The 14,041-nt window shown below is 44.9% G+C and overlaps 1 protein-coding gene across 4 annotated transcripts in view; it reads left to right on the plus strand.

Annotated features, from left to right (window-relative positions):
• Positions 1-14,041, plus strand: part of ARMH4 (armadillo like helical domain containing 4) — a 172,613-nt gene that overhangs the window by 42,076 nt on the left and 116,496 nt on the right. The gene's annotated exons all lie outside the window — the stretch shown is intronic.

Raw genomic sequence — 14,041 nt, forward strand, 5'->3', positions numbered from 1 at the left:
TTTCAGACCGGTTTCAGCAGTGCTGGCATGCTTTATGCCAGCGTTTTGGCTGCATTTTCAGCATAGCTGAATACGCAGCCAAGGAAGCTGAAAAAAAAAAAGCAATACTGCCTGAGCAGCTGTCGCCAGGGTCCCCTGCACTGACAGATCATCTATTTCTGGTAGCGAGGTTTGGCAACGCCGCCTCCAGAAGAGATTGCTGTGATTGGTTCTCGGCGCTGGTTCGATTCACCAATCACAGCCGGCAAGCTCTGATTGGCTGAGCCAGTCAATGAATGGCTGTGATTGCTGCATCGAACCAGCAACGAGAACCAATCACAGCAATCTCTTGCTGAAGGCGGAGTTCTTAAACCTCACTACCAGCAATAGATGATCTGTCAGTGCAGGGGAAGCCTGGAGCAGCACCAGAGATCAGCGGCCAGGACCCTCTGAAAATTGACTTGCGGTTAACGCTGCCAAAAACGCAGCACCAAGCAGTGCTGAAACCGCTGCCCATTCATGGGCGACGCAGGGCTGAAAACAGCCAAAGATAGAACATGCATCGCTGTCAAAGCGCTTCTGTGAACAGCCCCATTAAAATGAATGGGAGCGTTGTACAGCGTTTAGCACTGGGCTGAAAAGGCAGCACTAAATGCTGTACAAATACGTCTGTGTGAGGGAGGCCTTAGATCGACGTTTCATACAATGGTCTATGTTAACTATGCATGGGGGTTCTTGCTACAAATGTATTAAGAGGCTTGCAGCTTTAAACACATTAGTCACATTTGGCAGCACCTCCATGTGCTTGATGGAGACCTATGCCAGCTATAGTCTCCTCTCTCATGCCCAGTTGTCTCCCAGCTGCAACAAAGAAATGAACCAATACCAATGCCCGGGGAGCTATTTCGTACTCACCAGGTGGCCCATTCCTGCGCCGTGAAGTTGTGGCACACGCACAGCATAACTCTTCTCAGCCGGCTATGTGCACAAGTTTTCCCATTGATCTCAATGGCGGAACGTGCGCACACAGCCGTCTGAAAAGAATCACGCTGCATGGGTGCAGCAACTTCACGGGGACACAGCACAGGAATGGGACACCCGGTGAGTATCAAAAAGCTCCCCAGGTTCAACAATCCTTCACCTTTGAGCCCATAACGTGGTTTATGATGCTCAGACGTGATGACAGGTTCCCTATAAGCAATAAATAATCAAGTTTCAACAGAGAATTGCTCATCATACAATTCCTGAATATGATCTGCAAAGTGCTTTCAAATCAGATCTTCATGTTTTTATGACAAATTTCGGCACTAGAGGGCAGCACAGGTCTGTAACCAACTGAACAAAAAGATTATTATGCTCTTATCCACCCAAAGGAGCCCCCTCTGGGGGACAAATAATGATGTCATTTAGTGAATACTGTAAAATGTGGGTCATGATGTTACTAGTCTGGCATTATACAGATGTAATATGGTGCTGAACTGTACATGGCCCCCAGAAATAATCTCATGTGTAGTCCGCTGTTTTTTTTTTGCAGATTATTTAATTTGCTCTATTAGATTTTATAAAAGTGGAGAATTACTCTGTTCCAGCCCAATAATCAGTCTCTGCATGAGTCGTACATGTGTCGCACTACCTCGTATCTTCAGTATTATCTCAGCCTGACCTTGCTCATCCTTATATCTTGTCACAGTTATGAATATCATCAGCTTTCAATTGTGGCAGAGAAAAGAAAACTGTCAAGAGCGAGCTACCCAGAGGGTGTTCAAAAATAGCAAGTGCTCTGAAATAACCCAGGCATCTAATTGCCTTAAAAACGGCAAAAAGCGCCTTGTAGGATGGGAGTTGCATGCAGCTATTGTGTAGTAATGGACAATAAGTCGCGGCTAGCGGGAGATGAGAACACTCACAATTACAACTTTCTTGCTGGTATTAAAAATCATCATGTGGCTTAATGCTTGGATTGATAAGGGCAGAGTGAACTGTATTTGTGAAAGGACTTCTCCATTATACTGTACATGACTTTGAAAGACTTCCAAACCAAAACTACTCTTCCTTTGAAGGGATGTTCCTGCTAAAAACATCCAGTGGATAAATGTTAAACAGATGACAGTGCAACCATAATTAAACCGACCAATCGTAGGGTCACTTGGTCCTTGAGCTTAAATAGCAAATAAGTTGAACATGCAGTTGTTCCATTCAAACTCTATGTGAGAGATGGAAACAGCCAAGTTTTGGAGTTCCATAAAGGGTCCCAGCAGTTGGACCTCCATAGATCTAGCATTTTTACCTATCGGTGACAAATGCTTTTGGTCGGGCTGCCCACTTAAAGGAACAGTCTCCCTATATACATTAAGAGTATTTATACACCATCAATGTTCAATAGGTGGGAGTTATATATAATACTGTGATCCCAATCAATCATTAGAACTAAACTACGGTAGTAATTTTTAGGAAATTATAGTAGCAGTGTTTCTGGTCGCACAATGTGCCACACAGCTCTGCTACATGCAGGTTACACACACACAGCTCTGCTACGTTGCTATTCATATGAGCTGCATATGATTTATTAACTTTAGCAGCTCGCTTAGGAGACATGTTGGCTTGTTGCTTTCGTATATTTGCTGCACGTAATTTACGAACTTTAGCAGCTTGCTGAGGAGACATGTTGGCTTGTTGCTTTCGCATATCTGCTGCACAAGATTTATGAACTGCAGCTGGTGGCTGAGGTGAAATTGTTGCTTGCCGCTGTGTCATGTAAGCTGCTGTAGCCTCACGGCGGCGTTGAACCCTCTGTGGTGACATGTTTGCCTGACAGCGACGGTTTGTTACAACACTGGACAATGGTTGATGATTAGATGAAGGCTGGACTGGTGTGGCGGCATTAGCACTTGAGATGACAGTATATCATGTTCAGGAGATGTAAAGATAGTGGTGAAGGTCTATGCTTCAATGTTATTGGTCAATATGCACTGTCAACTATGTATGTGGACATTTGTGAGGTGTCATTTATTGGAGTCTCCACACAGGTATGCAGCTGTATCAGAACAAGCTACAAACGGCCAGACTGAGTACAGCTGTATCCATAGCAACTGAGGCTGCGGGGGGTTGTGGGGGATGTAGTCCACCCATAATCCCTCATTCAGTTCAGAGACCATGTGACCAATCACATGACGGTGACATCATTACAGGTCCTGTCAGCATACGAGCTATGTATGTGTAAATTTGTGAGGTAGAAAATATATATATCAGCGCCTCTTTAAAAAAAAATGCAAGAAATATGCAGTGAGCATTAGTGAGTACTCACCTGGTGCTCAGTGGAATTCTCAGGACCGAGAATCCACTGGCACCCGATATCCCCGAAAGCTTTTCAACCACTCTGGGTTTCCAATCCGGATAACCGGAGAAAACGTTTTCTAATATTGTGATTTGGCCTCACATGCTAAGTGTCTGTATTTAGGACCAGCGTTTCTGGTCTCATACTAGGCTTGACAAAGACTTGATTGTCGAAACGTTGCCTGTTCTGCGTTTAACATGGAGCAATAAAGAAGTTTGTCTTTTTTAACACCTTTGATGCTGCCTCGCATTTCTAATATTCGGTGAGCATCACAGGTCCTGTCAGCACATGAGCTATGTATGTGTAAATTTGTGAGGTGTCAATTATTGGAGTCTCCACACAGGTGTCCGACCAGCTGTCTCACAACCAGGTACAAACTTACAGACTGAGTACTGCTGTATCCATAGTAACTGAGGCCGCAGGGGTTTTTGGGGGATGTAGTCTGCCCATAATCCCTCATTCAGTGCACAAGGAGGATAAAGGACCTGTGATTAAGTCACTGTCATGTGATCATGGGGTGGAGCTAAGAGCCAGTAACTGATTACATAATGGTGACATCATCACAGGTGCTATCAGGCTCTGCATGTAACTCACACAGCTCACACAGACGGACAAGTGGTCGTTAGCACTTTGATAACAGCTGTAAGAAGTTGTATGCCACTCAAACTGTGTAGGCTGCGCTTGACTTATTTTGGAGGTCGTATGTTTGACCATGGATATGGTGGGCAACTCTGTGGGCTCTGATAAAAATAACTGCCACTTTGTTCTTGTCATTGTTGGACGCACAGAAGTCCTGTACATGGGTACCTGTACATTGGATGACTGTCGGGAACATAAAAACTCAACAGCCTTCCCAATGACTGTGCTTTCACACAAGAGCAATACGGTAGCTGTATATTTAACGTAAGCGAAGCACGCCGGAGATCTCTTCCAATCACCTGCCTCCATACAGTATCCCAAACCATTCTTTTGTGTACAGGCCAGCAGTGATGAAGTGCTATACCAGCACATGACTGATGTAGCCAATCTATGGCTTCACAGTTATGTCCTATGTGTAGTAACTTCACTGAGATAAATGGTGATGCTTCTGGGGTCCTTATACTGTTGAGCTGCTTAGATTCCCTAAACCATGCTTTGCTGTTATTTGGGTTCCTTTTGGAGATAGGCAAAGTGAATCCTCTGTACACGCACCGAAAGTAATTTACGCAAGTTATATACAGAAATTAGAAAATGCCTGGCTGCTTGCAAGGGGATTTGTTGTGATGGGAGGGAGTTTGTATCCAATTCTAAACTATTGGTGGCTTATCTGGAGGATAGGTTACGAATAGTAGATCGAAGGGGGTCTGCTGCCTAGGACCCACTCTGATCAGCTATTTGCCAGGCCAGTGTGCTTGTGCATTAAGTTGATTTGTGCAGGAAGGAGACACCTCTGTTCTCAGTACAGTGGCCAAACTTGGTATTGCAGGTAAAATTCCCATTCACTGCAATGTGAGCTTTGTCTATAATACCAATTCAGGCTACTGCAGGTGGAACAGTCAACTCAGTGCACAATTGCACAGCTGATCAGAGGGGTTCCTGGGCCGTAAATCCCTGCCAGTTTACTATTGGTGGCCTATCCTGCAGATAGCCCATCCATAGTTTACAGCGGCACAGCCCCTTTAACGATATGTATGGAGTTAGTTTCAAGTAGATATCAATGAATTTTTGAAAATTCACATTGAACTTTTTAGCTGATGGGCATATTTTTTATTACAGAGCTATAGTTGCTGCATATTATCTAATGGAGGCTGTAATGTTGGAATATGGATTATTTCTTTATGTTGGTTTTATTTGCAACATTTTGATCTATAAGAAAAAAATTTGCAGCCAAATTGTCTGCAAAACAGTGGCAAAACGAATTTGCAAGCATCTGTTCATCTCTAGTTGCAGAGTTTCTTGTTACCGGTTTCCAGTACAGGTGAGAAGTGCTGAAATCTTAGTCCCTACAGGCTTGGTTGTGTCTAAGGGAATGTGAGACATAAAAGGAGAATTTAGGCAATTTCTTTTTTAATAGTGATATTCAAACCAAAAGTGTCAGAACATCTCTTCCTTTGTGGACAGTCATGTCAGGTATTCAAAATGTCTGTTCTTAGGCAAATGCCAACAGGCCAGACAGTAAATAAAATGGTGCATTCCGTGGTAACGGACAGGACACGCACACACAAATTTTTTCACATTTTTTAATATATTTTTGTTTGAAACTTTAAAAATAGCTATAGGTAGTTAAACTATGCACTGTGACAAATGTATCTATGTCATACCTACCTTCTAACTTTCTATCAACTCTTAGTAAATGACATGTGACTTTTAGTAACAGACAGGACATGCAAATGAATAAAAATAGCAGAATGCTTGTTTTTTCTAAAATTTCTGTTCTCCTAGTTAATATATAATCAAGACTTTTTCACATTATTTTCAGTATACTTTGAAAAGGATGTCTGGTTTGTATTTGTTCTAATCTGTTAGTTATAAACACCCCTAATTTATTTTTTCATATGGTAACAGACAGGACGTGTTTGAATGTAAACTTACTTAAAATAAGAATAATCATTTTTTTTAGATGTTTTATTCAGTAACAGGTAATTGTAATATATATGAACCTTATAAGACTTAAATTAACCCTTTGCAATCCAATTTTGGATTCAGAGATTCCTAGGGGGCTTTCTCTTTCTGCCATTATACAATGGCGCCATCTGCTGGCTAGAGCCAGTACTACAGTATGTGACATGCTGGAGAGCCCCCCGACAACAGAGCGGCCAGTAATCTACAGTAAGAATACCCTGCCAGACGTCTACCGATGACGGAGGTGTACAGCCTTCAATCAGAATGTCTGAAGACGTCAGACAGTGGATTGGAAAGGGTTAACAATGATGCATTCAACAAAATTTTACTGAAAAAATAATAATACGATAGCTTATAAGTATTAAATTAACACTGATACATTTGACACAATTTTTATTGAAAAAATAACCTATGAGGAAGTTTCTAAACATTTCTCAAATACATAACCGTCGCGACGTAGAACTGGTGTATCAAGCTTTTGCAAAATGTTCTCTTTTGCTACCCAGCTTGTATCCTTAACGTTAGGATGCTCAAACACAGTGACATTTTCATCTTGCTTGCGTAAACAGTCTACTTCATATTCTTCCCTATCAATATCTGTGATAATAGCACAGTACACTTTACTCGACTTGTCAGATCTGAAAGTTACTTTAACAAAATCCCCTACCTGAAGCTCATCTGTGAAATTCATAACAAAATTGGAAGCATTTGGTGCTTTGTATTTTGGGTGCAGAGAATGACATGATTCATTCACAGACGAAGAATAATACTTCCATTTCACAATGTATGGAGAAATACATTCAACACAGTGAATTTTTTGTGTGTTTGGTAGGGTCATAATGTTGTCCTTCCTTCTGTCATTCAAGAACTTAGTATGTGAATTTCTTCATCTTTAACTAAAATAGTCTTAATTGTTAGTCCAAAGTGCATCTGAAATTTCTCATGATTTTCTTTCTTGCATTTGCAGTAATTTACAGCAATAAACATTATCTAGGTAACAGACAGGACAGCGCAAACAGTCCTGTCTGTTACCATTAAATTGTCTTGTCTGTTACCCCATAACTCACTTGCCATTTAACGCAAAGAACTGAATTTTTTTTGCAGTAGTTTGGCTTTCTGCCATCTTAGAGAATAAGAACTTTTGTTGTAAATTATAATGATCATTAACTAACAGAACGATTAATTACACTTTCTTGGTAACAGACCGGACATCTAGTTGGTGGGCTATTGATTCTACTATAAATTACATAACAAATATAATAAGTTACATTACCTCACTGGCTTATTTTTGGTCACATGTATTAGTTAAAAACATCTATTCACTTCTATACTGAAATGCAGACTGAATAAATCTTTCTCTTCAATCTGTCAAAACTTGTGGAAACACGTGGAAACTTGCATGGTCAAGTTTGAGTGCAGTATTAGATATGATTGTGTTAGAAGAAATGTTTGAGAATAGTAAAATATACTCTTAAGAGTCATAAAAACATAAATCATCAAAAAATATTGACATAAATATATTTTTAGATTTTTTTTTTCAAAAATTCCCTCTTTAAATGGAATGAGCCAAATAGTGAAAACTGTAAAACATCTCTTTAACAATACAGATTTGCTGGATCGGCAGTAGACCCCTACAATGTTTTAATGGATACTTTTGTTGCACTGATAAGCATACCGTGATTCCCCGAAAATAAGACACTGTGTTATATTAATTTTTGCCCCAAAAGAGGCACTAAGTCTTATTTTTTGGGAATGTCTTATTTTACTTACCTTTCTGGCTCAGTCCCTGCTGCTGCTCTCCAGAGCTTCAGCACGGTTCCTGCAGTCCTCGGCCACTTGTACAACATCACTTCCTGGTTACAGGATTCATGAATCCCGCCTATAGGAAGCGATGGCTGCATTGGTTCATCCAGTGCTGCAATGATTGGCTGAGCAGTGGTCAAAGAACTATTCACAGCCATCACTTCCTGGAGGCGGGATTTATGAATCCTGTAAACAGGAAGGGGAATTGTGCGGGCGGCCGAGGACTGTGGGAGCTGAGCGGAGCTCTGGAGAGTGGGAGGGACGTGGACTGAGCCTACTAGGTAATGTATTCCTGTTCTTTTCTTATATGTAGTGTAACTAGGTCTTATTTTCAGGGTAGTGCTTATATTTCAAGCCTCCCCGAAAATCTGGAAAAATTAGACTCAGGCTTATTTTCGGGATAGGTCTTATTTTCTGGGATCAGGGTGAATAAAAAGAGCAATGTCAGCATGGTTTCCACCAATGGGAGTGTCTCAGTCTCTTAAACAGGACCTGTTGCTGGATAAAGTCAGTGGAGCTTACTCCATTTCCTCAGCTGCAACCCTGCTAACTCTTTTTCTTCTTTACTGTACTTCACTTTATCCAGAAGCCCTTTTAGGTTCGGCTCCTAACGCTGTCAATGTGTCAAGTGGGCGGCCCTCACCGCTCACTCTTAATGGGTGACGAACTGTCAATCAGATCCAACTTCACCCATGTGACGTTGCCTCTTTAATTTGCTCCATATGGCAGTTTTATTTGGAGTATTACTTTTGCACGGTGTAGCAGTATTATTTGAGTACTCTATGGCTAAGATAAGAGTTCGGCACATGATCTTTTTCCATAGAGCTTGATGCAGCCTTGAATTAAACAAAGCTGGCAACTAATCCTGATATGACATTTTCAGCAATGTGCATTTATTGTTTAGTATTAAAGAATGTTTATGTACTTAGTAAATCCTAAATGGTATTTCTGTAAATTCCAGGGCTGATTCATACCCTGTGGGTGGTTCCCTGTTGGATAAGAAAAAAGTGTAATTAAAAAAGCATTTTCATGTTCACGTCTATAAAAAAACAAAACTTTATAGAAGTTATATAATCCTGTATGACTGAAGAAAATTCTAAATCCTTGTGACATTTCCATTACGCTGAATTATTGATAGTACAGGTCTGTGTAAACACATATTTTACATTTATTCTTCAACTGGTGGGCCCTAAATCTGCAGTTTCTTAACATTTTGCCTACCACTAAAGATCTGGAACTGAAGTAATGCCAAGGACTGCATACAGTATAAAGTGATCTATACTTAAGGGAATACTTCTAACCTCTAGAGAAAGTTTGTATCCTGCTGCTGGGACCCCCAGCTATGAGCGGTAATTTCTGGGGTTAACCCAGCAGCATGTGTCTCAGACTACAGAATAATATTGTGTGTAGGGTAGTCTGAAAATCTGATGACCATATAACATATATGAAGTGAGAGCAGGGAACGAGTTGAGCTGCGGCAGCAACATTGAAAAGGTGAGCACCAAATATGTTACTTGCTATATTCTACACACGTAATGAAATTTTACCGTGAACCACTTTACGGTGACTTCCATTTAACCCCTTGAGTGGCGGGTTTCCTACCACCCTGTCGTGCCCACCAGGGCAGGTTTTTTAAAATGGTCTAATCATTGAATTTCAACTAATTTTGCAGTTGCGTCTCAATAGCCATAACTTTTTCATTTTTCCATTGACATGGCCATATAAGGGCTTGTTTTTGCGGGACAAGTTGGGATTTTTTAAACAGGGGGAGGAAAAAAAGAAATGGGGAAAAAAGAAAAAAAGGGGCCATGTCATTAAGGGGTTAAATAATGCATTAACTTCCTTCTCTGGGTCATTACGACGCATGGATACCACATGTGTGATTCTATTTTTGATTTTTTACAAAGTAAAGGGAAACAAGTGTTTTTATAATTTTTTAAATAATTTTTTACCTTTTTTTTTTTAAATTTTTTTTTGTCCCTTTAGGGGACTTCCACAGGGACCCATCAGGACCCCCTGATCACATTCCGGGGGTCCGATGGTGACAGCCCTTTACATGCGGCAGTGACAGCCCTTTACATGCTGCAGTCACATAGACTGCCGCATGTAAAGGGTTAACACAGCAGAGATTGGAGGTTTTCTCTGATCTCTGCTGTAAGAGCAGGTACCTAGCTGTCCTCTGGCAGCCAAGCACCAAGCTCTCCCTGCCGCAGAGACCATCGGCTTGCTTCTGACAAGCCGATGGTCTCTATGGCAACCTGTAAACAAAGCAGGAGACTTAGAAGCAGGAGATTGCCGGCATATCGGCAATATCTTCTGCTGGTTTTTCAAAGCCCTTGCTTTGTTCTCTGTGGGTCTGTGTAGGCAGAGCACACTGTCACAGCTTGTGGCATTGTGCTCTGCAGCTCCCATAGTGATACATAGCCCGGAAATCTTCCGGGCTATGTCGCTATGAGCAGTGGAGCTCGTCCCGGAAAATTTCCCGGCGTGCCACTGAAGGGGTTAAAGGATATTGTCCCTTGAAATATCATTGCATTTCCTCCTTGAGAACTGCAATGGCTTTAGAAGAGTGATTGAATTACAATATGTAGTAAGTACAATACATGTATTGAGGACAGCTGTCGCCAGTGCTGTGGAATCAGTCTTGGACATGAAAAACTGGATGTAGACTCCATGCGGTAAATTAAAAGTTTCTTTTTAATGATTTTATCTAAATAAGGGCACATTTGCGTCGGAGGTTCTGTTCGGAGTTTCCGGCTCAGACGTGGAAGAAAATTCCGGACTAAATAGCACATCATGCTGCGCTATTTTGCCCTGTAAAATGCCAATTAGGGCGCTAGAAGACAGACAGACCCCATTATGGTCAATATGGTCTGTTCAGTGCCGTTCAGCTTTTGTATGTGCCAAATTTGGTGGTTCCAGTATTTTTCGAGGATGGAGATGAGCAATGTAAATCACCTGGAGCCCCAACGCAGATATGAATGGGACCGAAAATGAGGTTTAATGATTGTATAGTGAAAAGTCCTGTAACTTTTTAATATACGGTTTAATTCAAATCTACACTGTTGTAAAGAGTTCTTTTTGCTATCAGCGAATGAGAACATTCTTGTTTATATCCAGGGCTGAAAATCTAGTTAGCCCTGATACAGCTGAGAATTTGCTACAGTTGTATTCCGTCTAGCACAATCTTTGTGAACACTCTAGGCCAGTGATGGCGAACTTTTTAGCGACCGAGTGCCCAAACTGCAACCCAAAACCCACATATATATGGCAAAGTACCAACACATCAGGGGGCGGGGCTTATCACAACGTATGATTTTACCCCCATCGTTCTAAAAAGGACATGGCTGCTTCAAAATAGACAGCGTGCAGATTTTGACTGCTTTTTGGATGCGGAAATACTGCAGAATGTCCTCAGTGGAAATTTCTCTGGAAAATTCTGCAGCATTTCCGCAGTCAAAAATGTAGCGTAACAGCGACACCCTACAGCGGCCCTCAGCGTGACAGCGACACCCCACAGCAGCCCTCAGTGTGACAGCGACACCCCACAGTGGTCCCCACGTAATAGTGTCACCCCACAGCGGCGCCCAGCGTGACAGCGACACCCCATAGCGTATCCTAGCATAATAGTGACACCCCACAGCGGCCCCAAGCGTAATAGTGTCACCCCACAGCGGCCCCCAGCATGACAGCGACACTTCACAGCGTACCGCAGCATAATAGTGTCACCCCACAGCGGCCCTCAACGTAATAGTGTCACCCCACAGCGGCCCCCAGCGTGACAGTGACACCCCATAGCGTATCCTAGCATAATAGTGACACCCCACAGCGTCCCCAAGCGTAATAATGTCACCCCACAGCGGCCCCTAGCATGACAGCGACACTCCACAGTGTACCCCAGCATAATAGTGTCACCCCACAGCGGCCCCCAACGTAATAGTGTCACCCCACAGCGGCCCCCAGCGTGACAGTGACACCCCATAGCGTATCCTAGCATAATAGTGACACCCCACAGCGGCCCCAAGCGTAATAATGTCACCCCACAGTGGCCCCTAGCGTGACAGCGACACTCCACAGCGTACCCCAGCATAATAGTGTCACCCCACAGCGGCCCCCAATGTAATAGTGTCACCCCACAGCGGCCCCCAGCGTGACAGTGACACCCCATAGCGTATCCTAGCATAATAGTGACACCCCACAGCGGCCCCCAAGGTAATAGTGTCACCCCACAGTGGCCCCCAGCATAATAGTGTCACCCCACAGCGGCCCCCAACGTAATAGTGTCACCCCACAGCAGCCCCCAGCGTGACAGTGACACCCCATAGCGTATCCTAGCATAATAGTGACTCCCCACAGCGGCCCCCAAGGTAATAGTGTCACCCCACAGTGGCCCCCAGCATAAAAGTGTCACCCCACAGTGTCCCCCAAGGTAATAGTGTCACCCCACAGCGGCTCCCAGCGTGACAGCGACACCCCAAGGCATACCCCAGCGTAATAGTGTCACCCCACAGCGGCTCCCAACGTAATAGTGTCACCCCACAGCGTACCCCAGCGTAATAGTGACAGCCCACAGTGTAATAGTGTCACCCCACAGCGGCCCCCAGCATGACAACGACACCCCAAGGCGTACCCCAGCGTAATAGTGTCACCCCACAGTGGCCCCTAACGTAATAGTGTCACCCCACAGCGGCCCCCAGCGTGACAGTGACACCCCACAGCGTACACCAGCATAATAGTGACACCCCACATTGTCCCACAGCGTAATAGTGTCACCCCACAGTGGCTCCCAGCTTGACAGCGACAACTCACAGCATACCCCAGCGTAATAGTGACACCCCACAGCGGCCCCCAGTGTAATAGTGTCACCCCACAGCGGCCCCCAGTGGGACAGCGACACCCAACAGCGGCCCCTAGCGTAATAGTTATACCCCCCAGCAGCTCCCAGCATGACAGCGACACCCCACAGAGTACCCCAGGGTAATAGTTACACCCCACAGCGGCCCGCAGCATAATAGTGTCACCCCACAGCGGCCCCCAGCATGACAGCGACACCCCACAGCGGCCCCTAGCGTAATAGTTACACCCCACAGCGGCCCCCAGCACAATAGTGTCACCCCACAGCGTACCCCAGCATAATAGTGTCACCCCACAGCGGCCCCCAACATAATAGTGTCACCCCACAGCGGCCCCCAGCGTGACAGTGACACCCCATAGCGTATCCTAGCATAATAGTGACATCCCACAGCGGCCCCAAGCGTAATAATGTCACCCCACAGTGGCCCCTAGCATGACAACGACACTCCACAGCGTACCCCAGCATAATAGTGTCACCCCACAGCGGCCCCCAACGTAATAGTGTCACCCCACAGCGTACCCCAGCGTAATAGTGACAGCCCACAGCGTAATAGTGTCACCCCACAGTGGCCCCCAGCGTGACAGCGACACCCCAAGGCGTACCCCAGCATAATAGTGTCACCACACAGTGGCCCCTAACGTAATAGTGTCACCCCACAGCGGCCCCCAGCGTGACAGCAACACCCCACAGCGTACACCAGCATAATAGTGACACCCCACATTGTCCCACAGCGTAATAGTGTCACCCCACAGTGGCCCCCAGCTTGACAGTGACAACCCACAGCATACCCCAGCGTAATAGTGACACCCCACAGCGGCCCCCAGTGTAATAGTGTCACCCCACAGCGGCCCCCAGCATGAAAGCGACACCCCACAGCGGCCCCTAGCGTAATAGTTACACCCCACAGCGGCCCCCAGCACAATAGTGTCACCCCACAGCGTACCCCAGCGTAATAGTGGCACCCCACAGCGGCTCCCAGCGTAATATTGACACCCAACAGCGGCCCTCTGTACCATAGGGACATCCCTCTAACCACCTTCCCCGAGACCCATATACTTACCCACTCCTCCTCTGCACTGCGTTGCTGCTGGCACTGATCCCGGTGCATACTGTGACGTCAGTGTGCTGCCGGACACCTCCTCCCCCTGCTCTCGCGGAACTAAGTAGTAGGAGACGTCGGGGGAAGGGGGGGAGGAGGATCCCGGCTGCACACTGACGTCAAAGTGTGCACCGGGATCAGCGCAGCTGAGTGAATGCTGGTAGGGGAGCCGTGACCCCTGCCGGTATTCACAAGTGGTGAGCAGTCGATGGCGGTGCGTGCCAGCAGGAAGGGCCATAGGTTCACCACCACTGCTCTAGGCTATTGGAGAGAGTGTGCAGTATGCAACATTTAGTCAAATATTATCCCCATCTGCAAACAATGTACTTGATATATGAAGAAGCGCACACCTCTTTACATATTAAGCGCA

The sequence above is a fragment of the Eleutherodactylus coqui genome, chromosome 6 (assembly GCF_035609145.1).
Source record: "Eleutherodactylus coqui strain aEleCoq1 chromosome 6, aEleCoq1.hap1, whole genome shotgun sequence".
NCBI lineage: Eukaryota > Metazoa > Chordata > Amphibia > Anura > Eleutherodactylidae > Eleutherodactylus > Eleutherodactylus coqui.